Genomic DNA, 25,764 nt, shown 5'->3' on the forward strand with positions numbered 1-25,764 from the left:
GGGAAAGCGAGTGAATGTGTTTACCGATAGTCAGTATGCATTCGGTGTTGCACATAGTTTTGGTCGATTGTGGAAAGAAAGAGGATTTATGACATCGCATGGTACGAAGATCCAACACGGGCAGCTCGTGAATGATCTTTTGGATGCACTTACATTGCCTAAACAGGTAGCGATTGTTAAATGTAGTGCGCATCGGAAGGTTACGGATGACGTTGGTCGTGGTAATGCATTTGCGGACGAGATTGCCAAGGAAACGGCTAAGAATCTTGCAACCCGAATGTATGTTACGAGTTCGGTGAGGTGGCCGACGGAGACTGGTATGTGTGAAGACACTGTTGAGAGTGTGAAAGCAATTCAAAATGAGGCCACTGAGATTGAAAGGACCAAGTGGAAAGAAAGTACGGGAAAGTTGGACATGCATGGATGTTGGGTTGACTTGTCGGAACGTCAGAGGTGGATGTTACCGGATGCGTATGTATTAGCCGTTGTGACTATGGCTCATGGGTTGTCACACATTAGTGCGAAAGGTATATGCAAGTTATTGTCCCCTGTATGGAAGAACAATGGTATTGCTAAATGTGCGGAGAGGGTGGTTAAGAATAGTATGGTGTGTTTGATGCATAATCCTGGCAAGGGCACCCCCACTCCACCTGGTCATTTTGCTCCTCCTGCCTGCCCCTTTGAGGTTATCCAGCTGGACTTCATTCATATGGAGAGATGCAATAATCTGAAGTATGTTTTAGTTGTGGTTTGTGCGTTCTCCAGATGGATTGAGGCCTATCCTCTTAAGGATAATACTGCCCTGTCCACAGCGAAAGTCCTACTGAAGGAATACTTTCCTCGGTATGGAATGCCACGGATTGTGTGGTCAGATAATGGAAGTGAGTTTGTGGGAAGCGTGATGCAGAGTGTGTGTAAGGGCCTTGGAATTCGACAGAAATTCCATAGTGCCAATTATCCTCAGGCAGCGGGTTTAGTTGAAGGGTACAATGGTACTCTGAAGCTGAAACTTGCGAAGATACAAGCTACGACTGGTTTGTCATGGCCTGATGCCTTGCCTCTGGCTCTCCTATCAACCAGAGCGACTGTACACTCTCGAGTAGGGCTCAGCCCATATGAGATTGTGTTCGGCCGCCCTGCGAACATTTGGGGAGTCCCGTGACCTAAGGCCTTTGATAGTCTTGAGTATCCAATGCTAATTGATTATCTTCATGATCTGACTGCTAAACTGAGGTTAATTCATCAACAGGTCTTTGAAGCTTTGCCGGCACAGACAGAGGGTCCTGGACATCGGCTCCAACCGGGTGACTGGGTTGTTACCCGAAATTTTGGCAGAAAACGCAACTTGGAGTCGAGATTTATGGGACCCTTCCAAGTACTATTGGCTACAAGGACTGCAGTTTGGTTGGAAGGCAGAAAGAACTGGGTACACGCCGGCCATACCAAGAAGGTTCCGATCCCTTCACCAACAGATAGTTGGGTGAGAACTGGTATTGCGGCAACGGAAACCGAGACCCCTCTATGCTTTGTGCCGTTTAGCGATGCTCAACCTGTAGGAGACAATTCATTGCAGCCAGACACCTCTGTTGAGTCGTCAGTTTGGGAGAACTCAAGGTCAGAGTTGTCATCTAATCGACTGAACATTGTTTCACCAGCTGAACAATTATTTGGAGAACAGACTCGACCTGGAAGAAATTGATACTTTCTTCGTCCACGTAACAAAGACTAATAACATTTTTCTTATATTTTCCTTTACTGTTGCCACGAACATTACACACAATTACATCTTTTTTTTGAGTTTCTTTTTTATGTGTGCTTTTCACAGCTAGAGAGATTTGTATGAAGCTGAGTGTTTAGGAAAACCTATCATCCGGGTTAACCGTAGGGCCGTGCGGGTACTCCCTTCTGTTTAGCAGGTTTCTGACACTAGGTCGGTTACTTTTTGTCGACTCCTGGGAACTCCTGGGAATTGATAATCGCTACTCAGAACGAAGTGCGTCAAGTACGTCACGGACGGTTTTTAGAGGATGGCATTCTCTAAGCAGTTGGAAGTAGAAAGGATGTCGGCGCAAAGATCAAAATTGCATAAGATTGTACGAACTAAATGTTTTTTGTTTCAGGTCTTTCTGCTGTTTCTGACTGTGTCTATGCTATTGGTGGGTGGAGTGTATTTCGGAATACAGTCGCTATTGCCTTCCATTTCACCTACTCTTTCTCCTAAACTAAGCTCTATTACCACTGTTTCTCCACATTCCTTTCATCCTCTGCCCCAACATGAACAGGTTAGACGTGCGGAATTCATGAATAACTCCTTCGTTCAACTCCTACATCAGCATCAGTTGGTGATGAATACTACCAACTGTTGGGTGTGTGGGTTAATGTCATGTACCATGGATAGGGGTATTCCGTATCTGGTTCTTCCTTATAGCTCCCAAGGGTCAGCTCGAGCATTCCAAACTATGTTCCGTAGTGCACTAGATTCCTACCCCAGTCGAGAGCCACGCTCTGCAAACTTCGGTCCTGGTCCGTACCACAAGCCTTTGGCGATAGCGATTGCTGATCTAGATAGAGATATTTCTGATGCATCGCTTATTCCAGATGAAGAGGTGCAAGCCTATAAGGACCTGAGTGAGGCTGAGTATAGTATGTCAGTGGGTGATAGACAGCTTAAGAGCTCGTCTCCAATATGGATCGTACCCCACCTCGGTAATTTCTGCTTGAAAGGTCTTGGTCGAAATCCGAGGGCACAACTTGGGAACAGTGCTTGTACTGATACGTATGTTCTACCGATGCTCTCTTCCCCTGTTTTTCTGACTGCCAAGGGTACCTATTTTGTATGTTATGAACGTGCATATACATGGTTGCCCCGTGACTTCTCGGGTACCTGTTATATTGCGAATCTTTTGCCACCGACTTTTACAGTTGCCTCAGACTATCACAAAACTAGAATTGTGAGAGGCGTTATTAGTGAAGAGGATACTGCCGGTCAAGAAGCAGGAGACTTCTTTAAGGGTTTCTTGCCGTTTTGGGGACCTATGGTTAATAGTAGGAACCTAAGACAGTTGACCCGTGTGGTAGAGTCGACTGCTAACATAACTGCCAGTGCTCTTGGTAATTTAACAGCAGAACTTCAGGCGGATAGACTTATGACGTTGCAGAACCGTATGGTTCTAGACGTTGTTCTTGCAGATAGAGGTGGTGTGTGCAAAGTTATCCATTCGAGCTGTTGCATTTTCATCCCTGACAACGCTCCAACTGTTTACCAAGCCATCTCGAAGTTGCATAAGATCTCCGAGTCCATACACGTGGACGAAGGTGGTTGGACACTTCTAGGATGGTTTTGGGGTCTGATATCAACTTGGGGTTGGAAGATTCTGATGATCGTAGGGGTTGTTGTGACGTTTCTGTTCACGTGTTGTCTTTGTGTGCAGTGTGGCCCTGTCTTATGTGGCCTCTGTGCTACAACGTGTCTAAGACGGCCATCTGTTACCAAGGAGACATTGATGGATAGAATGATGTTCCAGCAACAGCTGAACGATTTGATGAATATCGAAATAGATTCTGATCTCGACTAGTGCTTGCCTACATGAGGGCAAAAGGAGCGTCTGAGGTTCCGTGGGAATCGTAATGACCCTTTTTGGGTGTGTTCGAATATGGACGAGTTTGGTATCTACGAACCGCAAATGACGAGTTTAGTGGGTGTACGCGTTTTCGCTACGCTACTATGTACGGATCGTCTCATTCCTAGGTATGTCCATCCGAACCCTCGGGTTCCATTTTAGATGCGGCATCCATTTTTGTTTCTTGCCCTCAAGTAGCCAGCGAACGGACCTTGTCCGCTCTGTGACCCTGGGATTCCCAAGCTTTCACGAAGGACACGTGCTTCTTTGAGGGTGTCTTTTATGATAAGGGAAATGACACGGCAAAGGCAGATGGCCCCGCTCAAGGCTCATCTTGCCGTGCCAGTCTATTGTTTCAGTCATGCATGCATTAGGCACGAGGTCTTTGATCCTGCAATCAAGTTTCTGTTATTACTCTCTACACTCTTTTCCAATCTGTTGTGCATCCTTGTTTTTCCTTTACATCTGTTTCTGTCCCTTCTCCTAATTCGTTTACAGTCAGAATGGAATGTGCTTAATGTGGGGATGATGTGCTTTTACAGTTGGGAACCGGCAATGTTGCTGTAATTATGTTCCGGGCTTCTGAAACATGAATGCGACCCTTTTGAAGTTTACTGTGGGAACGGAGTTGTAACCTTTTGTTCGTCATGTTGTGCAATGACCAAAATGTGTATAAAAGGAGCGATCCACTTTCGCAATTGGAAGCAGTCTCTCAGAACCTACACGTTGTGTACTTCTTGCGATTTCTGTATCCCTGCAGTAAATAAAGGCTGATCTTTGACGCCGCAGGAAGTGTCCCGTGTCTCTGTGTTTTGTACGCCGGAACAGGTAACCCACGAAGGTTTCAGGTGTTGTCCCCTGGCACCGCTGGGCCTTAGAATAGCCCAGTCCTTCACCTTTAACCCTTTCGCTGCGGCGGGAATTCCGCCGCAGCGCTGGGGGGTGCGGGGGGGCAGCGCGGTGGCGCTGTGCTCATGACGGAGCCGCTCCGTCATGAGCCACGGTTGAGCTGTGCTCATGACGGAACGGTTCCGTCATGACTCCGCCCATTTGCGTTGTCCCCCCGCACAGGCGGGGAAACAGCGCCGCATAGGCGGAGCGACCGCCAACAGCCGTGACATGACGGAACCGTTCCGTCATGAGCACAGCGCAACCGTGGCTCATGACGGAGTGGCTCCGTCATGAGCGGGGAAGGGGTTAACAGCTTACCGGCAGCGCTCTGCACGTGTTGATATGGATACGCGTTTGAATCCAAGGTGTAGGTAAGTGTATACGCCTCAGATTGGTTGGTTGGAGGGATTTATTTTGACAGCACACAGAGGAAATTATAGGATTGTTTTTCTTGGTTTTTAACAGTTTGTAACCAGTATCCGCCTCCCTCTTCCTCGCAGACATTCTCTGGGATCCGCCGATGCAACAGCGGAGAATGCTTCTCACACCTGGCAGCCAAAGCCTGGAAGCACCTTCCCCTGCACTTCTGAACACCTCATCGCTCTGGCATTGCATGAAAGGACTCAATACCTGGCTGTTTGAAAGAACAAGATTACCACAAAGCAGTTAGCACTCCAGCACCTCCAGACCCTCATGGGGGATTTGCCGCACCTTATAAAATCCCTGATTGATTGCTATACAAACCCAACTTAAACTACAAAAACATTAGAAATTCTAAAGTTATATTTTTCAATAATAATTTATGCACCACTTTCAAATTAATATGTCATGCTTATAACTCCCATTTATACTTATGCACTACATTAAAATTCAAATAACTTATGCACCTCTAAACACAGTCTTCTTACCTCACTCGCCACGCTACATTAACTATAACTCGCCACTGTACCATTCCCATTCCCTTGAATTTGCAGTTCACGAGTTCCATTAGGAGGAAAAAAGTGGTCTTCCTAGACCTGATGATCTGTCAGAGATAATAAGTTAGAGACAAAAATATTCTGGAAGCCTACACCAGGAAATACAGTTTTCAACCTCAAAGCTTGATCATCAGTATACCTGATGGTGAAGCTTTGAGGGTGCGGAGGAATTGCAGGGACAAAAATGAATTTAAGACAGCCATTAAAATAATTAGAATTAAGGTTAAAATAAATGACATGCAGAAAACATAATTTATAAGTTGATAGAGAAAAATAAGAAAGTGAAAAGGGAAGTGGTATTGTTGAAATCAGGGACGCCTAAAAATCAACAAAATCAAATGCAATTTAGATTCACTATAACTTATAGCACAGAGCAGGGGACCGTTTGGAAAATACTTAACAAATACTGGCATCTAGTGAAAAATGGCCCTATTATAGGCTCTTCATTACCAAACAAAGTAGGGTGCACATTTAGAAGAGCAAGATCCATGCAAGATGATCTGATCAGAAGTAATTTAACAGACATGACAAAAAGAAATTGGCTTGAGGGAGTCATTGGTTCCGCAAGTGTAGCAGGTGTAAAGTATGTGAATATGGGACAAAGAAAACTTACTATATGACACCTTTAGACCATATTCCACAAAAGATCAGAGGAGTGTATATATGCAGAACGGAATACACAGTCTATGTGCTAGAATGCCCACGAGGACTACAATATTGAGGCAGCACTAAATATCAAGTGCACAAACGAATACTCCAATATATCAGGGCAACAAAACACAAGGACAAAACCTACCCAGTTGCACGACACTTTGCAGAAACACACAACAACAAAGATATTGGATTGAAATATTTTGTCATTGATGCTGCACTGAGAACTATGAGGGGCAAAAGAGAAAGCGATTTGATAGCACTTGAGTCGACTTACATCACTAAACTCTCCCATTGGGCTCAACATGGAGGAAGAACGTTATACATGTTTGTGATATGGTCTAAACCAGGCATATGTTTCAGTGAATCATATCTAGTCCATCTCCTTGTAAATGTAAGGGAGTCCTAGCCTAAAAAGCTAACGTATGGAATGAATTAATGAAGAGTGATCAAAACACGCCCACTTGGGCTAGATTGTTGATTGTGCGCACACGCAGTGGGAGTATTTGTTCATTTATATGATTGATTATAAAATGAATTATTGTTGTTGTGGCCAACTTGAGCAAGATTGTTGGTTATGTGCAGATACAGCGGCAGCATTCATTTATTTTGTATTCTTTTTCTTTTCGAAATCTGTGTATAAAATGAATTTTGTAGTGTTGATTGAGCATGTACCCACTTGGGCAAGAAAATTGAACTTGCACAGATAATAAGAGTGAGTATTAATTTAGTAGCGATGCTCCAAGGGTATAATTCATGTTGAATGTTTTGGCTTTGCGTGTACAATTTATGTTGAATCACTTTAATGTACAAAAAGTGTTTAACTTGAGCACAGAGTAATTATTTTATGTTTATTCATTTCAGTAAACACTACACAATTTAATGTACATGTTCTGTTAGCAAAATATTTTTTGAACTTTCTCGATTTGTTTAAGTATGAATAATTATGATATGGAGAATCTAACGCACAATCTAAGTATTTTGTCTATATTTATTGTGACATTGACACGTGAGCCCTTTAAATTAATTACACACAATGGCAGACTCCTTATGGAAACAAGGCTGAAACAAGTTATGGTGGCAAAAAGGAATAAAAGTACTTGGTAGAAGACTTTGGCATGCTGGTTTCTGGAACTGAAACATGTGACCAGACTTTGTGGTGTTTCTCAGGCAGCTGAGCCACTATACCAGCACCCCCCTTGGCTGGGTTCACTGCGGCAGAAGTCGCTTCATATGTGTGTGTGTGTGTGTGTGTGTGTGTGTGTGTGTATATATACATATATATATTTATATATATGTAGAAACATATATATTCACTAAAAAACAAAGATTGCAGGGACATTATAGTTAGGCTCAGATTTCACGCACACAAAATCATAGATATTCAACAGTTATAGTTACTTAAGTTAACTATAACTTGCGCCCCTGCAATGCACTGCTTATGACCCCACATATTACATCACTCATGACATGGTCAGTGACATCACTGATGACATCTCAAATGACATCACTGATAACATCACCCACAGAACTACTCCAACACTCACAAAACCACTCACATCCACTCACAAATCTATACAACCACTCAAACACACATACAATCACTCACACAACCACTCACACACCTATACAACTGCTCAAACCCCCACTCCCTCACCCATACAAGCACCCGCACATCTACTCACAGACCCATAAAACCACTCACACACCCATAAAATCACTCCCACACCAACTTATAGATCAATGCAACCACTCATGCAACCACTCACACACTTGTACAACTACTCACACACCCACTCACCCACCCATTCAACCACTCAAACATCTACTTATTCACCCATACAACCACTCACATACCAATACTACCACTCATGCACCCACTCACAGACGCACACAATCACTTACACACGCATTCACATGCAGGAAACTACTTACACACCCACACAGTAACTCATAGACCCATAGAACCACCCACATACCTACTCAGATATCCATAAAACCACTCTCACACGTATTCACAGACCTATATAACCACTGATGTTCCCACTTACATACCCACACAACCCCTCCCACACCCACTCACACACCCACTCACACACCCATACAACCACTCAAACACCCATACAACCACCCAAACACCTCCTCACCCACCTATACATCCACTCACATACCTAATCACAGAACTATACAACAACACACACACCGACTTACAAACCCACACAACCAATCACACACCCACTCACAGACCCATACAACTACTCACACACCCACTCACACACCTATACAACAACTCATCTACCCACTCACAAACCCACACAGCTACCCAGACAGCCACTCACACAACCACTCAGATACCCATGCAACTACTCACACAACTATACACCCACTAACATCCATAAAACCACTCACACCCATTCACAGACCTATACAACCACTCACATACCCACTGGCAGATCCATACAGCCACTTGCACACTGATACAGATACCACTCAGATCACGTCTTAGAAATAGTATCAACCATTAGTTGTACAGAAAGAATACTAATTGAACGTATGTAGTAGCTTAGTATCTATCTTTAAGTCTCAGAAATGTTTACAAAACACACACTAAGTGGATGATGTCATCTGTGATGCCATCAGTAATGTCATTTGAGATGTCACTAACCATGTCGTAAGTGATTTAAATGTGAGGCCATAAGCAATACATTGTGGGGACGTACGTTATATTTAGCTCAGGTAACTATAACTGCTGAATTTCCATGGTTTTGTGTGTGTGTAATCTGAGCCTACCTATAACATCCCTGTAACCTTTGTTTTTTTTAGTCAATTTCTGAGGTTTTTCAAATTCTATTTCCTAACTATAACGTCTCTGTAACTTTTGCTTTTTTCAGCAACTTTCTAAGGTATTTCAAATTCCATTTCTAAAGTATTATGTCCCTCTAATGTTTCGTTTCTTTACTTAATTTGTAGGGTTTATTTTTAATACTACGTGTACTACAATTTATTTTTATTAATTTTTTGAGCTGCAGACATTCTGTTTTTAATAAATATAATTTATATATTTTTTAAAACATAAAAATCACTCATGTACTTAATGTGAAATACACATTTTTTAATTATTCTTTTTTTGGTACCGCAGTACCTTCGCAGGTCCATGAACATAGATGGGACAACTACTCTATGATTTTAGTCCCAATCATGTGATCAAAATGAACCTGCTACTCCCAATTCGCAGATTCACAGAAAACTTTAAAAATGATTTCTAATATGTACACCTCTTCTTTTCATTAATGACATCAGTGTGATCATATGTACAAGTAGATATAAACCACGTTCTATCTGTTTTTCAATAAATAGACCCATTTTCCGAGGTTCATGATTCCGCGTATCCACGTACCGGATTCACTCAAAACCACACAAATCTTTGCCTTTTGATTGAAAATGTGAGGACCCCACCCATGTACATGGAATTTTACACTTTTACGCCGCGGTTAATGGGTTAAAAACAGATTGTTCTCCAGTAAAGTCTCTGGAAGGAGGATTAAGAACCAGTGGTGCTCTGCACTTACAGAATGGCTAAAGCTACATCTTCTGTCAAGGATGAACATCTACAACCTGATGAGGATGAGAAGGAAGATACACCACCTCAAAGAAAAGAAAGTGATGTCTGGAAGTACTTTACTACACCTTCTGGGGAAAAGAAGGCAACAACAAACTGTATGCAGTGCAATATTTGTGGCAAGCAGTTATCCAAAGGCACTGCAAAGAAATATTCACCTGGGGAAAGTTCCATGTGGAAGCACCTTTAAAGAATTCATGAAAGGGTGTACAACTACATGATGCGGTAGAAACCAGGTGTAGCTGGACAGTCCACCTCTTCAGCAGCCTTGGGAGAACCATCATCAGCTGGAGTCATTACAATACCAGCTGCCTGTGAAGAATGTAGTGCCATGGTTATTGACTGTGCAAAATGCCTGTCACGGGCTGATTCCTCGGGAGCAGTACCCTAAATATGCCCACCTACTGTCAGCACCGATTCTGAACTTGCAAACAGAATGTCGGAGTGGCCAGATGAGGGGAAGGGTTTTAGGGAAGGTACTTCAGGGAGGGAGTCCTGAAACAAGACAGCGTGCAATTAAATCCTAATGCCAAAGTTATTACTACACAGGTTTAGTATCTGTTGATAAGAACCTGTCCTTCTCTCTTAAAAAAAATATATATATATTAAACTGCATTAGCTAGTAACATTGGGGAGTCTCCACTTATGGGTAGACAATGATGAAATTACTCTTCTTTCATTTATTGATACACTTATACTTTGATTTTTTAAGTCTTGGCAATCACAGGTTATAATTCAGTTCATCCTTCAATAGTTTGGTTTTGCAGGCAGATGCAATAGTGTTCTAAAACATTCCAAACACAAACATTTCAAATAGTATCCTAATTAATCTTCTTTCTTTTAGTGATACACTTATACTTCCGTTTTACAACTTGGCAGTCACTGTAATTGTAATTGTAATTGTAAGAAAAATTTCTATTGCGCGACTGCCACCCAACGGGTATCCTGGCGCTGTTATTCCCATTAAGGGACACTGTGAGTAACTGAAAGTCTGGTCAGAGGGACTAAAGAATTAGTTGCTCGGAAAGAGTCTGGTTTTCAGTTCCTTCCTAAACCTCAGCAAGGTATTAATTTGTTTGATCTCGATAGGCAATGAGTTCCAGAGTCTGGACGCTACAAGACTGAACGATCGAGCCTTGTTAAAATGTGGGATGCATAGCAAATTAGCTGAGGAAGAACGAAGGTTTCTTGCTGGGGAATACCAGAGGAATTTCCTCTGTAAAGGCTTAGGCCCCTTTTTATGAGCTGCCCTATAAGCAATACAGAGTGCCTTAAACTGGACTCTCTGTGCCATAGGTAACCAGTGGAGATCCTTTAGGGCGACCGAAGCAGAAGCTCTGCGTTATCTATTTAATGCAGGCTTAGCTGCGATTACTTGAATCCTTTGCGGCTTTTTTAACAGGGAGCCAGGAGCTCCCAGTAATAGCGCATTGCAGTTGTCTAGTCTGCTCATAATAATACGCTATACTAATTGGGGTCTGGCTGAGGCTGGTAAAAAAAGGGAGAATTTTTCAAAGAGCTCGGAGCAGAGATAGACAGGTGCTCACTGTTTTATTCACTTGGGAGTCCAGTTGTAGGTTACTATCTAGTAGTACTCCCAAGTTGCGAGCTGTCTTAACAGGCAGCGGGGGATTATTTACAGAGGCTGGCAGAAAATCCAAAGGTAGAGGGCAAGAGGTTTTACTTGCGGCACAGTAAAGTATTTCCATCTTATCGCCATTAAATTGCAGAGAATTAACTCTAAGCCAGCCTGCTGTTTCCCGCATACAGCTATGGAATTTTTCCAGGGTCATTGCTTTTTTGCCCTCAAAAGAAAAGATAAGTTGGGTATCGTCAGCGTAATTTATAACTTCAATGCCAAAGGATTTTTTTAAGGGAGATAAGTGGGCGCAAATAGAAGTTAAAAAGGATTGGGCTAATAGCCAAACCCTATGGAATCCCATGTTTTACAGGGCTATTCTGAGAAAGAAATGGCGTCAAAGTAACTGCCTGCTGCCTGTCTAAGAGATAGGACTGCAGCCAGTCCAATACCTTGTCTCTAATACCATTCTTCTTGAGTCTTTTAATCAGGGTCTTATGATTGCCCATGTCGAATGCGGCCGACATATCTAAAAGCACTAAAACGGCGGTTTGGCTATTGTTGGCCCGCATTCGAAGGTCATCAAGGACTGTCACCAGAGCAGTTTCGGTACCATGTCCCGGGCGGAACCCAAATTGAACTTCATCTAGAAGATTGGTTTCTTCCGCAAATTTCGAGATGGCCTTACTCACTACTCTTTCCAGGATCTTTATCGGATAGGTTAACAGGGAGATAGGTCTATAGTAAGATGGACACAAAGGGTCCAATGTAGCTTTTTCTAAAAGAGGGGACACAACTGCCTTTTTCCAGCATTTTGGGACTGTGCCGTTAGTTAGAGACTGGCAGCATATTTGGTATAGATACGGGAAGAGCTCCGTTCCGAACACTTTCCACAACTTATGTGGGAGTGGGTGCAAGGGAGAGCCTGAGGAGATATCGGCTGCAATTATATTAAACTCCTCTTGTGAAGGGACCTGAAAGATCTCCAGAGTCGGCGTAATTTCTCTTGCAGTTTCTTCATAGAGAGTACTGCTAATGAGTAGTACAAGTGTATCAGCTTTACTATCCTTCTCTCCTTCGCTAGGGGTATATAGGCCAGTTACATTTTTATTAAACTTTTCTTCAAAAAACACTGCCAAACCATCGCACAGCTCTTGTGAGGCCAGAATCTTATTCTTTGCACAGTCAGGATTAAACATGTTGTTTACTATGCTGAATAAGGTTTTCGACTTATTGGATGCATGCAAGATAGTTTCGTCAAGATAATTCGCTTTGGCCTTACCCACCATTTCTTTATAGATATGGAGCCGTTTTTTCAGCGCAGCTTTGTCTAACTCTTCGTATTTCCTTCTCCATTTCCTTTCTGCCTGTTTACATTCAGTCTTCATCAGCCTCAACTCCTCATTGTACCAGGGAGCAGACGGCTTTTTTTTGCTTTTGACTTTTTTCAACGGGCCACCTGATCTAATGTGTTGGTAATCTGGTAGCTGAAATTCGCATAGTTCTCATTCACCGTTTTATTGAGATCAAAGCTACTGTCATTAATGAGTCGTGGAAGCTCTTTCAGTTTTTATAGCTTAGACCACTCCCTTCCCATACGAGTATGGACCGGGTTAGGCATTTGTATATTTGTGGTAGCTAGCCTTAGTGAGAAAAGAACCAGGAAATGATCTGTCCAGCATGGTCGGACTATCTCCCCCACAGCTACGTCTAGGTCATTAGCAAAAATGAAGTCCAACGCATGACCTCCCTGATGGGTGGGGCGCGACACCAACTGCTGTAAGTTAGTGTTCTCACAAGCTTGTCGCAGTTCTTTAAGAGCAGTCTCAATGTTATCGTTCTCCCAAAGATTAAAGTCACCAAGAATCATTAATTTGGCATGAGTATGTGAGAGATTATATATCACGTTGATCAGTTCTTGATAATGAGGAGCTGCTCCTCTAGGTGGTCTATAACAGAGTATTCCAGAGTACAGGTGGCCACTGCTTTCTGTATGTGAGAACCCAAGTAGCTCAAAACCCTGTACTTCCTCCACAACCATTGGGGCAAATTCCAAGTTTCTTTGTAAATAATTCCTACCCCTCCAACTCTCCCAGCTACCCTTGGTTTGTGGAATATTTTGAAGCCTGGAGGGCAGGCAAGAACTAGTTCAACTTCCCTGTCCAGTCGTGTCCATGTTTCTGTAAGAAACAGAATATCCACATTCTGATCTTCTACCAGTGAGTAGATTTCCAAGTGGTGTTTGACAAGGGATCTTACATTAACCATACTGCACTTAAGAAGTTTTGATCTAGTTTCTGTGAGAGTATCCTTACCCCGGGTATGTCCCCTGCTGTCACAAATTGTATGCCTCTGAGTGCCTATAGTGAAGAGTTCATCCCTAGTGTAGGTGAGATGGGGAAAAAGATGCAGCGTGGCTGGCGCTTAGCGCGACGGGTGCGCGGACGGGCTTGCCTTTGACGCGCCGTTGGCACGCCCACCGTGCACGCACGCGTTTGCATCGCGTCTCCTTAAGTAGTGAGGGGTGCGTTTGACCACTAGAGCGCTAACCAAGATGGCGTGACTTCCGGTGACGCGCTGTCTAATCATAGTTCCAGTTATCAATGCAATTAGTCTCTTAAATAAACATAAATGGCCTTATGTGGCTCAATAGCACTCTCATGTGTCCATTTTGATTATTACACAAATATATTCTTCGCTCCGTTTTTTAGGTCGAGCGTAAGCATATGTCCTCTTGTATAGTTTAGTATACATATATCTCTGTGGGCCAAATGCCATTCCTTGTTTCTCATTTGTTTGTTTCAATGTCCTTTAAAACTCCTTGCTTACTAGTGGCTAGTCCTGCCTCTTTGTCCTTCCTTTTCCTCCAAGGAGCAGGGACTTAGTACAATATCATTACACTTTTTTCTGTTGATCTGCTCGTGAGGGACTATTTTATGATGTTTTCTACCTCCCGTTACATTGTGGTTGCTCAGACATAGCTGCTTACATTTTATTGCAGCAATCACTCTCCCAGTTCCTTTCATGTGCCTGGCATCCTTTTGCAGTCTTCCCGAAGGCAGATCCCAGGCTGGCTTTGAATGCAAGCAAATCATGATTTTCTATTTGCTTACTGTTCCCATCGTGGCACTCGCACTTTAGCTGTAAACATCATAAGCTAAAGCACGAATGCCCTGATTGCTTAAAAAGTAAAGAAATGGAACAAAATGTTTTTAAGCAATCGCAGCACCCGCGCTTTAGCTCACGATGTTCACAGCTAAAGCTCGAGTGCCACAAAGGCTTTTTACTGTGTGAAACCAAAGTAACAGGATCGGATGTATGACGTTACAACGTGTGTGTTTACAACGCGTGCAGTTACATCGCGGTTTTTACAACGAACGCGATGTAACCACGCGATGCCATTACGACGCAAGTCTTTACATCGACTTGCGCTAGATCGCGTGCTAACATTAGAAAAGCGTAATTTACGATTCCAACTCCAGTCCACTTAACAGTAGGGAAGGTGTTGGGATAGTAAACTACACTATTTGTAATGTTAGCATGCCATCTAGCGCAAGTCGATGTAAACACTTGCGTTGTAATGGCATCGCGTGGTTACATCGCGTTTGTTGTAAAATCCGCGATGTAACTGCACGCGTTGTCAAAGTTTTGTTGTAAAGGTTGTTTACCAACAGGATCTAATCGGCAGAGGCCCCCTCACCTGGCTACTGCTCTCCAATCACTCATGTTCTCTCTGTGAAGCAAGATTGGGCAGTTAAGGGATGTCGAATTTAAATTGCCCATCCTGCTTCCTGTTTACTCCACTGAACACTAAGGCATCCACAAAGCTTTACATTCACTTCTTGTCCTAAGGACATTGCAAGCTTTTCTTAAGCTCCTGGTAAAGCAGAAAACGCATTTACATGTTTCAGCTTGAGTCCCACACTCTTGTGTCCCGGATGCCATGATTAATTGCACGCTCTTTGGGGTTCTGTAAAAGCAGCTGTAAATGTGTAGAGAGAAGCTGCAGTTAGAGGCTCAGATCGCAGTGCCCACGGACACCAAGGGGCAGATTTATGATAACTGGCGCATCCCTGCATATCAGCAGGGATGCGCCAGTTATTATGCGCCACAGCTGCGCCACCATGGATGCGCCGCATTTATAATGCGGCGCACCATGGGGCAAAAACGGCACAGATGCGTGACGCATCTGTGCCGTAAAAGTGGCGCATTGCTGGAGTTGCGTCACAAGCGCGACGCAGCTCCAGCAATGCTCTGGGTGCCCTATCTTGTTAATGCTGTGTCAATCCTTACGCCTGCTTCAAGCCAGCGCAGGGTTTTGACTCAGCATGGGCTCAAGAGTGACTGAGTGAAATCTTGTAGATTTCACTCAGCCACTTTTAGGATGCGTTCCTGCGCCGGAACGCCTCCACCTGCCCTGGAACGCCTACATGTGGCGCAGGGCTTTACAACGTGACGCATCTCCCAGATGCGTCATGTTGTAAATACCCGCACCATGGCGCAGGATTTGCGCCGCTGCTGCATCACAAAAGTGACGCAACGGCGGCGCAAAAGTGGCGCAAGTGCAACATAAATCTGCCCCCAAATGTGAACATGTCTCCAAGGACGGTTTTGAGGGTAGGTTTTCCTGATATTTACATTTTACAGTACTTTCTCTGAACTGTTAAATTCACTACAAATTAAACTTGAAGCAACTGGAACTTGGGCTCTGGCATGAAAGTGAACTGTTACTCGTGGTGGGGAGTTTGTGTTCAGCTTATTTACATTTTTTTCTCTCACTTTATAATGTTTATTTCTCCTATATAGAGGTTTCACAAACTACCTGCCCTTAAACGTTTGTCACAAATTTGTCAACTGGAATCTCTTCTGGCTGCTTACGCTAAGCAAAGTAAGCTTGGCAGTGAATGCACGCAGACTCTGGAATGTAGCTTTCTATTGACTGTTACACACGGTCTCTTAGGCAGACGGCGTCTTCCCATGCATGCTGCTAGTACGTCAGGGATTGGCCTAGCCGAATCCAGTGCTGTGCTATGTTACTGTGTATCTGTATAGAACAGCTTTCGCCAATTAACTTGCCTCTTGGAGCTTAATCACTTGCATGTGTGTGTGGCATCAGAGGAACATATTCAGGGATATTTGATCACCTCTGGGCAACGTTAGACTTTGCTACCCTATTTCAGCCATTAAGCGCGCTTTAATCACCGGCAGTAGTGTGTGTGGCATTCAGGATTATTTGCCCCCGAGCAAAGTTGGATTTTGTTGCCCCCTTATAGCCACTGGGGTCCCTTTCACTAGTTGGAGTGGCAATTTGGTGCCCTCCTGCTGGAGGTGCCCTAACCATCCACCTTGCCCTACAGAATGCCCTCTTCTTCTGCCTCATGTTGTTGTCCTGGATCCATATTAATGCCCTGGCTTTGTGCACTAGGCAGAATCGCATCCCCATTATCCTGAAGTAGAAGCACTGTTTCTAGGAGGGTCAATTTAGGCAACTTCCACCTAGATCACCAAAAGGGGGCACCAAACAGGTTCCACATACTGCATAGGTGGTCCATCTACAGGGTAGAAGAACAGAACATTTCTCCTACTCAAGGGGGGCAATCAGCACTCATCAGCCCTTCCCAGATCCATCTGAAATGTCGGACACAAATCATCAAAGGCACACCGATTTGGTTCATATAAACCGAGCGGGCTCGTATACCATTGTAGGGCTTTAAAATATACAACGCAACAACTTTGCAAAACTTGCATTGCATTCCTAGGTACGGGTCTTCATTTGGTGATGTCACCCACACGCACTGAGTCAATGTGTTTTAGGTTTCGCTGAGCCCAGCGCATCCGCTGGCTCAGAGAGACATTTTGTAAGTGAGTTTTCAAAGTGCTGCTGGCTGGCCTAGCGCTTGCGTTCACGCGACCGTGCACGCGCGAACTACTAGCCTTCAGCAGCACTTTGAAAACTTGTGCGTCATCGTGATCACTTTCGCTTTCAGAGCGATCGCGATGACGCGCGCTTTCAATGCTTGTTTTAATTGCCTCCTGCCACCGGGGGCCATGCTGTAGGTTTCAGCGGGGCGCCCGCATTTATATATTTTTGTTATTATTAATGGCGGCCGCACTTGAATGTGGCTTTCCCAACCTTTACCTTTGCAGCGCGGAACTGGCGGCCTGCTGCACTGCTTACCAAGAGCTTACAATATTGAAACAAGCATTGGCATAGCCAATAGGTCTCGCTTTTGGGACCTTATAAGTATTTAGTTATGCAAATGTTGCATGGCGAAACACTTATAAGGTCCCAAAAGCGAGACCTATTGGCTATGCCAATGCTTGTTATATATAAGTATTTACATACATATATATCTTTCTCAGTTTTGTGGTTTAAAGTTTCAGAGTTATTTTGTGAAATACTGAAATTGTCACCGTTTTCATTTCATTAGACATTAATTCTTCTCCGGTTTTAATATTCTGACTTCATCGGAAGGTTCATAATTTTAAAAGCGCAGTTTTGTTTCGAAAGCATAAAAGTTCTCATCGTTTTCGGAGAGGCGTGTGATATTTCAAAATCTAGAGCGAAGGATGCAGCATGTGAGTTATTAAGAGCTTTCCTCGTGGGTTGATTTGTAACCTAATCAGACAGGAGCTTGCATCGTGATCTATGCTCGCTGAAGACATCTTTAATGACATCTGTCTCTCCCGCATCCGGAGGAAGAAAACACAGCCCATCTTCCAGTGGCACCGAGAGCTGCCTCCTGCCCCGCTCTCGCCCCTCAGAGTGCTGAGATGGGTGGAGGGCTCCTGCATCCCTGGGGGCACGTGTCGCCATATGGTCCGTCTGGCTGCCCGGCGCACATCTGCTGCTGTCCCGGAGAGGAGGAAGTGAGGGGTGGAACGGGATCTGACATCTAGACAAGTGCACTTTGACTCTGCTAAGTGCATGGACATCACAGGCCCCCAGGGGGGGAGAATCCATGCAAAAAGCGCCGTGAAGTCAAAGGATTGGACCTGAGAGGCTTTCTGTCGCTGTATGACTTGAATCATTATTATTTGTATCTTTTTGTAGTTTTATATAGCGCGAACTCGACTCGAAGGATTTGGAGAGCTTTACATAAGCACCAGTTTCCTTACACAAGGAGACATGCTTCTGTGCGCGGCAGCATTCTTGCCTGTATGCAGGGGGTCGGGTCCTGCCCGTGCTCATCACCCACAGGTCTAACAAGTGCTCACCAGGCAGCCACGGCAGAACAACGAAAGAACGCACGCAAAGTGAAAGTAATCATTTCGCGGCCGCTTTGATGTTCTCAGTGGCCGCGCGGCTCACTGAGAACATCAAAGCGGCCGCGAAATGATCACGCAGGCTGCCAAATGATGCGCGCGCCCGGCGCACATGCACTGTAGTTGGTGGCCTGAAAGCACTGGTTTGCACTTCCAGATCCCCCTTTTACAAAAGCTCTCGCGAGAGCAGCGCTAAAGCGCTGGCTCAGGGGAGACCTAAAAATAAACATTGGCGTGCCGCGCCTTTCTTTCCTTCGGCGCAGCTGGCTAAAGTCGATTTTTTCATTATCGAAAGCTTTTAGTAAGCAGCGCGGCACACGCAACGTGCTGCTCTGCTTACCAAAGGTTTCCAATATTGAAAAAATAGACTTTGGCAAGTCGCCCCTTTCTTTTCTCTAATTTTTCAATATTGTAAGCTTTTAAAAAACAGCGCTGCACAGGAACTGTGCTGCGCTGCTTACCGAAAGCTTACAATATTGAAAACAAGCATTGGCATAGCCAATAGGTCTCGCTTCTGGGACCTTATAAGTATTTAGTTATGCAGCGCAATATCCTTGGTGCAACAACATTAACTGTTGCATGGGTAAACACCAGGGCCGGACTGGCTACTGGGCGTTTTGGCATGGTGCCGAGCTGGTGGCTGATGTCACTGAGATGGGGGCTAATTTCGTTGATGGAGACCTGAGTGTGCTTCGAAATAAACAAAGCAAAACGAATTTCGTTCAGCACACGCAGGTCCCCATCAACGAAATCAGCCCCCAGCTCGGCAGCATGCCAAAACGCCCGGTAGCCAGTCCGGCCCTGGCCAACACTTATAAGCTCCAAAAGGCGAGACCTATTGGCTATGCCAATGCTTGCTATAATTTCTCTTAGTGATCCAATGTGAGATTTGAGAAGCCAATAGCACACTTCCTTAAGAATGTCCAGCAGACGGAGAGAGAGTATGTGCAAATCCAATTTGTGGCTCTTTCTTGGGAAAAAGGCAGGGCCACCAATACTAAATAATGTCATAGTTCAGACAGTAGTCCTTCTCAACAGGATTAACAGTCAGTGCTCAAATATTTCAGCTATATGTTGGGGAACATATTGAAATAAGAGAAAAGTTGCTACCCACACAAGCGAAAAATAAAAACGAGGACAAGTCAGTGAAGGAGTCTTTTTCTTCCCGAAAAGGAAGTAGAACAAAACTTTTGCCCAGTGTGGAACTGGGAAAAGACAAAGCCCGCTGCTCTTCAGCAGTCAGACGTGCATGGCTCACTTCTTCACATGCTACATATGAAACAAAAAGCCAACCAAATGAGTAATGTCAAAACTCAAATGTGTTCCACAAAACTCTTTTTCGCCCTCACCCTTCTGCAGCACTGCGCAGAATATACACCAGACAAGATATTGGCAAAAACAATGAAAACAAAATGAAAGTCATTGGAAGTCAAAAAGAAAATGGATTTTGTCAGAAAATAACTAGGTCCACCAATGTGTGCTGTCAAAGGAAGTATTAAAAAAAAGGGGGTGTCTTGCATCCCAATGATGAAACCATCAAAATGCGGGTCTGTGCCGTCAGAACACCTGGCCATCAAAGGGCCTGATTACGAGTGCCCAAGTAAACTGTGATGCCCAATCAAACGCCGATTTGTGCAGGGGTTGCAAGTGTTGTTGTTGAAAAACTTTATTCGGTAAGGAAATTACATACCATAAAAGTATTTACACATAAAAATACATTAGCATTTATACACGTTTCATTTTTACAGGATTAATTTGTTTGGCCTAAGCAGTTGGAACAAGTGCAAAATGACAAGAGCAAATTTAAAAGGGATGATGTAACATTAGTTTAAAAATGATAAAAATAGATTAGGAGAGTTAGGCAATGTATGACAGTGCAAAAACAAACCCCCCGGTGGCAATTTTAAGATGCATAGGAGGGCTAATCCCAGTTCATCGTAGGGTATGTTTAAGTGGTTCGCAGAGAGCATCTGTCAGTGTGTTATTTAAACAGAGATCTTCGTCTAAAGGTTGGCTCTATGTCGTGCACAGAATTTTAAAAACATTGCCATATTTTTTGCCAGTAATTCTGTTTCTAGCAGTTGGAGGGCCATGAAAGCTGGCCGGCACTGATTTAGGCCCAAATGTTTCAGAAAGGGGATCAAATATATCTTTCTTGGCTCAACGTAAAATTTGCAAAACATTATCACATGAATGGTAGTTTGGGGGGAGAGATCGTCACAGGGGCATGGCATCAGTTGGGTACTCCAGTTGTTTTGCCCAGGGAAAGTTCAACGAGTGGCTGGTTTACCGCCACTTCAAGATGGAGGGCATTCATCTTTTGCGCGATCTCCTCAGGCCCGGCGATTGGATGGCCCGTCTGGACCTCAAGGACGCTTACCTGGCGATTCCGATTTTTCCCCCTCACAGGAGGTTTTTGCAATTCCAGTGGCGGGACACGGTGTACGAGTTCACCACCCTCCCGTTCGGTCTGTCCTCCGCCCCTTGGTGTTTCACCAAGGTTCTTCGGCCCGCGATCGAACGTTTGAGGGCGTCCGGCTTGCGCATGATCGTCTATCTGGACGACATTTTGATTATGGCTCAATGTCCTCGGGTTTTATCGGAACACCTTCAGTCGGCGGTGAATCTTCTTCAGAGTTTAGGCTTCATTATCAACGAAGCGAAATTCGTCCTGCTTCCGGCCCAACAAGTGACGTTCCTAGGATTCGTAATCGACTCGGTGGCAGCCACCCTCAGCTTGCCCTCTCGCAAAATGACCAAAATTCGTCACGAAATCAGAAGGTCCCTCGCTCAGTCGCGCCTCTCTCTCCGCCAACTGGCCCGCATAGTCGGTCTTCTCTCAGCCTCCATCCAAGCGATTTTTCCGGGCCCATTGCACTACAGGGCTTTACAGCGCCTGAAGGCAAGGCACCTTCGCAGTGGCCTCTCGTACTCCCGGAAAGTCCTCCTTTCGGCCGAGGCCAGGGAGGAATTGCAGTGGTGGCTTGCCAATATGGAAGCCTGGAATGGGCGGGCGATCTTTGGTTACGCGCCCGATATCGTCATCGAATCCGACGCCAGCAGGTCCGGATGGGGCGCACGATGTGGCGAGTATGCTACCGGAGGTGTGTGGTCTCCGCAAGAGCAGCGGCTTCACATCAATTGCCTAGAGCTGTTGGCAGGGTCCTTTGCGATCAAATGCTGGACCAAGGACTCAGTCCGTTCTTGCGTCCTTCTCAGGATGGACAACGTATCCGCGGTACGTTACATCAACCACCTGGGGGGTACCCGCTCTCGAGCGCTATCCGACCTGGCGGCGAATTTTTGGCAGTATTGCCTCGACCATCATGTTTCCGTCACAGCGGAATACCTTCCGGGCCACAGCAACCAAGTGGCAGATTTCCACTCTCGGCATGTTCAGGACGTGAGTCTGTGGAAACTTCATCCGGGGGTGTTTGCGGACCTCCAGAGCTTCTGGGGCCCGTTTTCGGTGGATCTTTTTGCATCCCGGTTGGATCATCAACTGCCCCGCTTCTTCAGTTGGCGTCCGGATCCTCTGGCGACAAGCACGGACGCTTTTCTCCAGGATTGGAGTCAGGAGACGGGTTATGCCTTCCCCCCGTTTGCCATGCTAACGAGAGTTTCAGCGCAGGTGCGTCGCCAGGGGGCGGACATTGTGCTGATTTCCCCGATTTGGAGATCTCAGGTTTGGTTTCCAGTTCTTCTGGAACTTTCCTGGGATTTTCCAATCCTACTACCCCGCTTCCCGACTCTTCTCCTCGATCCCGACGGACTTCCTCACCCGCTCATAGCGAAGGGCTCCCTTGCCCTGATGGCCTGGCGGATTACCGGGGACGATGGGCGATCCCGGGCCTTTCGGGAACAGCTGAGAAGCTCATGTCAAGGGCTTGGACCGATGGTACGGTCAAACGCTACCGATCCACTTGGAGACGTTGGGTGCGTTGGTGTGTGCGACGGAATCTCGATCCCGTGGCGGCTGATGTGACCTCAATCGTAAATTTCTTAGCCGCTTTAGCTGAAGACGGGTTGGCTTATAGAACCATCAATACTTTTCGCTCGGCCATTTCGGCCGGACACTCCTTAGTGGACGGCTCCCCGGTGGGAGAGCACCCTTGGGTTTGTCGCCTTCTCCGGGGCATCCGTCTTTCAGTGCCTCCGGAGCCTCGTTATTCCCAGCTGTGGGACGTGAACCAGGTCCTAAATCTTTTCTTGTCTTGGCAACCGAACCGTTACTTATCTCGGAAGGAGCTTTCGGCCAAATTGGCTATGCTTCTTTGCCTCGTATCTTGTCGACGAGTGTCGGATGTGCGGGCATTGGATGTCTCAGGAAGGATTTTTACCCCCTTTGGGGTTACTTTCACTATCCGAAGGCGAACGAAATGCGGTACCACCTCCATTTCCTACCCGGCTTTTCCGGACTCTCCGAAACTTTGCGTAGTATCCTGCCTCAAGGCTTACGAAGAAATGTCGGACGAGTTCCGTCCTCCCGGAGAACGTCAGTTGCTTATCGCACTGAGGAAACCGCACAGGGCAGTCTCCTCCCCCACGATAGCCCGTTGGGTTCGTTGGGTAATGCAGGAAGCAGGCATTGACCTCCGTCTTTTTGGGGCCCACTCTACACGAGGGGCCATGGCTTCTAAAGCGTTTACCCTGGGAGCTCGTCTAGAAGACATTCTCAATGCAGCAGATTGGTCTTCAGACTCCACCTTTAAACGGTTTTATTTCAAACCAGTGCTGGATATGGCACATTTGGTGGTGAGCAAGCTTTAAACGAGCATAATCCTCGCCTCCGGTCCTGACATAGAATGAAAAATTTCCTAGCTAACGTAACGGAAAGTTTCAATTCTATTAAGGACTCGGAGGCGAGGATTATCCCACCCAGGGTATCGGTTCTGGGGATACCTTTCCCACCCTCATACTGGGGTAAGTAACAGGTCTTCTTCTGGATTTGTATTTTGCTTGTACCTGTTAAATGTGCCGACATTCTTTCCTTGCAGGGCTAAGCCTTAGCCAAGGTTCTCGCTTACGCTGTCCTTTGCTTCTACAGGCGATTCTGGCAAACAAGATTCATGAGGATCTGGGACTGGTTTATCATGAAATATGTGCAAAAGTTTACTGCAGTGGAGTGCGCCCTTTATTACATTTCAGCAGGTCAAACCTACCAGAATCGAAAGAGTGACAGAATGGGTTGTCTCCAATTTTCAAGCAAAACTAAACATGGACAATACATATCGCATCCAATAAATTTCGAACAACTCTAAGTTAGAATTTATCAGCTACGATAAGCATCCCATGCACCCATGGTCCCCACAATGAGGCCCTATGTAGGGAAAGAAGATCTCCTGGCCATGCAAGAACCACTTGGATGCAGCTCATTGGACCTCAGATTTACTCCAGGGGGCAGCACGCGCAATCACTGCACTAGCCATGCTCAGTGGTGCTGCTGGACTTAAGCAGGCCTTGTGAATACCTCTAAACAGGACAGTTGCCTCCATTACTGCGCTTAACAAGCGCATCTCTGGGAAGAAAACGTAAAAAGTGGGATCAATGCTTTCATTAAATGTGCTCTACATCCTACACCAAAGTCAGCAGGCACCTTAGACGAGCAGCTACCAGTAAAGCGTGAGATACCTTTAGGGGTGAGTGCATTCATTGAGCTGCAGAGATGAAATCAAGGGGTGCGTCCATGCGTTCATTGAGAAGGAATGCGAGCTCTGCAGTCTGCTGCTGCCTGTCTGCATTTCAGCTCACACCATGAACCCAGGGAGGCATCATGTTTGGGTGGATGTTGTGTTCTGGCCAAGCAGTTGTGCAGTGCGCTACCTTCCTCACAGAAGCCTCCTCTGTGCTAAAACTCCTGATGCCAACTTTGTCTCCAGACTGTGGGGGAGAAGCAATAGGGAAGTAGCCAAGTCGTTATAAACTCGGCAGAGCCTGTCATACATCACTCCCCTTCCGACTGAGGGACCACTTCCAAATCACTTTGCTATGTCTCTGGTTATAAAATGTTGGCCAATCCATCATGGTGGGCCATGGGGTTAGGCTGAGCCGGCTCCCTAATGTGGATATACCATCACTGATGACGTAGTCTACCTCTCAGAATTTCTGACAAGGGTAGTGATGTGATTAGGGTTGGACTCCACATCGGTGCTAAAAAAAAGACCCAAAAAAATCAAGAGCTTGGCTACCGCAGGGCACAAGACGCAGTCAGAACCTGCTCCAACATTTCCGTGAGCGAGACTACTGGTGATGGGATAGTCGTCGTCACGCACGCACGCAAAGAAGTACCTCGCAGCCTACCACTGTGTGAGCGAAGTATTCTCATGGAATTACTCGCTATGAATATGCCAGCAGTTATTCAGTAAAAACAAATGTTTATATGCATGTGTGTTCATGGTATTTGCATACCGCGAACCTCGCCAAAAGGCAGCATGACAATTAGCAGAATAGCTCGCGAAACTATTGCGGGATCTGAATAAACAGCGAGCCAGACTTTCGAACAGATTACTAAACAAGCAGCTGTGCGGCCGCGAAGGTAATCGCGGTAAAGCGCGGCGCGCATGCCCGCGCACATGCACTGTAGCTCTAGGCTGGCCTGGTAGCACTTTTTGGAGCCCTCTCAAAAAGTCTCGCCAGACCAGCGCATGCGCTGGGTCAGGCGAGACCTAAAAATAGACTTTGGCAAGCCGCGCCACCAGAGGCTGTACTCACACCTTATCCCAGAAAGCTCTCACGTTTCAGGAAGGTTACACCGGAAGTGACGGTACCTTGGACCTACTGAACACAGCAGCCGTGTTATATACAAAATATACCTATAGGCTTGCCCTACCTCTGGCATGAAACAAGCGATCCGCTGCCCACCACACCTGACCTGTATTGAGGAGGTGGACGCTCCAACTGGTGCCACAGCGCTGCAGGGATGGACACTACAAACAGTCATTCAAACAATTCAAGTTATTTCACGTACGAGGGGACTCTGCCTGCACAGACTCCTGCCATATTAGAAGCACAGCCCCAGGGCAAATATGCTCTCCCAGCACAGCTATAGTATTAACATCCCTACCACATGTCCATACTTATTTTGAGAACCCTCCCATCTTACCCTTGTTATCTGGTGTTTGTTATAGCGTGCTCCGCATAGCCCCACTATGCGCCAGTCTA

Source organism: Triturus cristatus, chromosome 10 (genome assembly GCF_964204655.1).
Source record: "Triturus cristatus chromosome 10, aTriCri1.1, whole genome shotgun sequence".
In the NCBI taxonomy this organism is placed as follows: domain Eukaryota; kingdom Metazoa; phylum Chordata; class Amphibia; order Caudata; family Salamandridae; genus Triturus; species Triturus cristatus.